Source organism: Triticum dicoccoides, chromosome 1B, assembly GCF_002162155.2.
Source record: "Triticum dicoccoides isolate Atlit2015 ecotype Zavitan chromosome 1B, WEW_v2.0, whole genome shotgun sequence".
NCBI lineage: Eukaryota > Viridiplantae > Streptophyta > Magnoliopsida > Poales > Poaceae > Triticum > Triticum dicoccoides.
Genome location: NC_041381.1, coordinates 119,177,450 through 119,182,053, shown reverse-complemented (window position 1 = coordinate 119,182,053; position 4,604 = coordinate 119,177,450).

Here is a 4,604-nt window from a genome sequence, read left to right as displayed (position 1 = left end):
CGCGCGCCCTTCTTCCCCGCTCCCCCGCCTCATCTTGCCTTCTGTCTCTCCTGCCTCCGCCGTTGAGCAAGAGCACTCCACACCACGGCGATGAGCTCTTCCTCTGCCGTGGCCCCTGCTGTGCGCTCCGGCGTATGGGACGGCTCGGAGGTACAAGAGGAACACATCGAGTTCCTCCGCCGGACACGCCGTCTCCCCAGCACGGACCTCGTGTGCGCCTGCGCCGCGCCGGAGGGGGAGATCCGGCCGGCGCCGGAGGAGGGCGAGCGGGTCATCTTCCGCTCGCACCTCATGCGCGGCCTGGGGCTGCCGGCGAGCGGCTTCTTCCGCTCGTTCTTGGAGTTCCACAGCCTTCAACTGCACCACCTCACTCCGAATACGGTGGTGTTGCTCTCCGCCTTCGCGACTCTGTGCGAAGGTTTCCTCGGCGTTCTCCCCACCATCAAGCTGTGGGGAGAATTCTTCTCTTCTAAGCTCGGCACGCACGTCGCGGGTGTGCCGGCTCAGTGCGATGCCTACATCGTGGTGCGGCGCTCGACAGTCGACAACCCCTTTCCTCCCATCACGCTGATCAAGTCGGCGAAGATATGGCAGCGCTCATACTTCTACGTGAAGAACCTCGCCTCCGATGGCGACTGGGTCAACCTGCCGCCTTACAACGCCGCCCCCCTAACTAGGTGGCTCCCCAGCTGTTCTCACCGAGTCAAGACGCTGACTCCCGCCGGAGCCGCCGCCGTAGCGCGACTCCGAGTCTTGACGCAGTCGGAGGGTCTCGTCGGGGCCAACTTGCTGGCCGCCTTCGTGGCGCGCCGAGTTCTCCCGCTCCAAGGTCGGCCTTGTCAGGACCCCGACTCGATGTCACATCGATCTAGCCGGTAACACCTCATATCACCTTGCGGCCTCACGCACGGTATCCCCACGGGTGTCGCCTTACCTTTGCCCGGGACCGTTTGCGCATTTTGGCTCACGTATATGATAGTGTCGCTAGCATCCATATGATAAAGAGCCCGGGCTGACATGACTAGTCGTAAACCCAAAGTGGCACAGACTTACAGGGACAGGCATCCATGACCCAGCTTCGAACGTGTCGGTCATCAGCAAGTGGGTCCGGGCTGTAGCACTGGGCTAGCAGGACTCCGGTAAACTGGGCTGTAGCGGGCTAACAGGACTCCGGTACTCAAAGCGTGACATTTCCCCGAAGGGACAGACACAGGAACGAAGAAGGACACATGCCGGCCAGCCTAAGTGTTCCAGAGCAGTAGCAAGCTACCATGGCTCAGCGGTAACACTAGGAGACATTTCCCGGTAAGAGAGGCTACTAAAGATAAACAACTAGATAGTCAGATCCCACACATACCAAGCATTTCAATCATACACACATTATGCTCGATATGTGCAAATACAACGAAGCATCACAACATGACTCTACGACACAAGTACTTTATTTAAGGCTCAGGGAGCCATACATATCATACACAAAGGTACGGGTCTCACGACCCAACATACAAGTCATATAGTCATACAAACCAGCAGCGGAAGTAACTTGTCTGAGTACAGACAACTAGTAAAATAAAAGAGGCTTGGAAAGCCTAGCTATACTACAAGGTCCTTGACAAGCTCAGGGTCACCACCTGGGTCTTTAGCCTACTCGTTGATGTCAACGTCTACATAGAACCCATCAGAAGGGGTTGCAGCGTCTTCTGTAAAATGTAGATTATAGCAACATGAGTACAAAGGTACTCAGCAAGACTTACATCAGATCCTATATACATGCATATTATCAAGAAGGGTTGGTGGAGTTATTGCAGCAAGCCAGCTTTGACTCTTGGCTAGACTATCCTACGATACTCCAACTTGAAATGGTTTTGCGCACACGAGTCCACTACTCACCACTTCAATACACTACCGAGGATCCACCTCCGTCTTCCTACGGAAGAGCCATCCTCGGCACTCACACTTATCTTGAGGCTTTTAGTAGTTTCCATTTACTTGTCTATGAACTGTATAGGCAACCAAGTAGTCCTTTACCGCGGACGCGGCTATTCGAATAGATCATGTTAACCCTGCAGGGGTGTACTCCTTCATACACGCTCTCACCACTTACCGTCGTTTACACGACATGTACTCGGCAACCTTCAAGCGGAAGCCCAACGCGGGTGTCGGCCACGACCTACCTAATCACCTAAGCCTCCAGTCCAGGTTTATCGCCTATCCAGGTTCCATCCGCAGGGAGTCCGACCGAGGTTTCCCATACGGCCCCGAACGATGTGAACAGGGTTCCCGAGATACCTAACGGGTATTCGGTACACCCGGCCACGTACCTACCGCATCACAGCCCACCCCTACGGTCAGCGCTGTCCACGGCCTCCAGTAGGCTACAAACACCAGAAACTACTTGCAACTCCTGGACGGAGAACTAGGGTGAATAAGAAGCCGAGAGGGTCCATTGGTTTCGGGCCCAATGCATGGTAGTAGCTGATTCTTAAATCACACATACAGATCTCAGTGCTTAAGGTCGGCTTCAATGAAACAACCCACCATGTACTCCTACATGGCCTCTCATCGATACCTTTACCAAATCGTGTTCACCACACCACTCTCATTACTAACATAAACATTTCACTCTAGCCCATCACCCAGATGAACCAGACCTGACACGACTCTAAGCATAGCAGGCATAGCAAGGTAGGAACAACACATACATATGGCTCAATCAACTCCTACACATGCTAGTGGGTTTCATCTAGTTACTGTGGAAATGACAGGTCATGCAGAGGAAATGGGTTCAACTACCGTAGCACACAGCGGTTTGAAACGCGTTGTCTTAATGCAGTAAAGGAGAGCAGGAGCGAGAACATGGGTTTGTATCGATATGATCAAATCGTTGGTTGCTTGCCTGATGGTTCGATGCACTGATACGGTTCTTCGTTATGGTAATCACGGTACTCCTCGGAGGCAGAACCTGTCGCAAGGAACACCGATATACAACCATCACCAAACAATGTGCAACAATATGATGCATGCATGAAACATGGCAATATGAGTGTGTTGGGCTAATGCAACTAAAACCAGAAGGGTTTGAACAAATTTGAATCAAGGATTCAAATTTCAAATTCAAAAATGGCCTTTTAAAGTGCTTTTCCTTGTTCTGCTTAAAACATCAATTTAACTTGTTTGATCATGCATGAAAATAGTACAGATGGATAGATTGGATTTTTCTGATCATTTTTCATATATAATTTGTCCAATTTGGAGTTACAGAATAAAAGTTATGAATTTTTAAAGTTTAAATAATATTCTGGAATTTCCTGATTTAAATTAAATCCAGAAATATAAATATTGCGCCAGCATGACGTCAGCATGACGTCAGTGGTCAACTGTGGCTGGCTGGAGTCAAACCTGACGTGTGGGGTCCACACGTCAGTGACAGGGGGGTTAAACAGGGTTAGTTTAATCCTAATTAGGGGTTAGTGGCGTTGGGGCCCACTGGTCAGTGTCAGGGGGTTAACTAACAGTGGTTAGCGCTAATCCTAATTAGCTACAGGGCTGGGCCCACATGTCAGGGACTCAGGGGGGTCCTGCCGTGGTCAAAGTGGGTCAAACCCACCGGCGACATGACGCCGGCGAGGCCCGAGACGGCGGCGCGATGCGGAATCGCGCTACAGGGCACGGGCGAGGCCGTGCTTGGGCTCGTTGGAGAGCTCTTGCTCCCGCGCGTCGAACGGTGGTGGTGGCCGAGCCTGGGGTGGCCGGTACCGTCGACGGCGACGACCGTGGCGGCTGCCGGAGCTCGGTTGAGCTCGGGGTCGAGGCTACAACGGCTGCGGGGATGCGGGGTTGGCGCCTACAGCTTCTACGCGGTGCGGTGAGTGCGTGGGTGTGCTCGGTTGGGCGCTACGGTGACCGTGGCCACGACGGCGACATCGCCGGCGGCATCGAGCTTCGGAGCTCAAGGGGGGGCGGCAGCTGCAGAAGGCTAGGGACGACGGGGCAAGGGGGAATCGAATCAGTGGCTCACCGCGGAGCTGCAGGGATGGTTAGCGGGCTCGGGGACGACCGGTAGCTCCCGATTCGACGGCGACGATCTCCGGTGGCCGAGGAGGGGAACGGCGACGTGGCGGCGATGCAGGGCTTCCGGAGACCCGTGGAGCGGTGGGGAGGAAGAGGGAGTCGAGGCGGAGCTCCTGAGCTAGTCGGGGGAGCGAGGGGTGGCCGGAGACGGCTGCTATGGCGAACGGCGGCGACGGTGGTGTTCGGCCGTGTGAGAGAGAAAGCGAGGGAGAGGAGGGAGGAACTGAGGGAGAGTGAGAGAGAGCAGGGGGAGAGGCGTGGCGTCGTCCGGGGCATCGAGCGAGGAGGGGAGGGCAGGCAGGCAGGGAGAGAGGTGGCGTGGCGCGGTGGCGCGCGCGCGCGCCGGCCACACTCCTCTCCCTCTGTCGAGGACGAAGACGACAGAGGAGGGAGGCGGGCTGGGCCGCCTGCTGGCTGGGCCGGCCAGCTGGCTGGGCTGCACAGGGAGGAGCCCAGGTAAGCTCCTCCTGTTATTTATTTTTCTGTTTTTCAAATTTCTGACATTTGTTTTGATTTAAAAAATATATTAAATC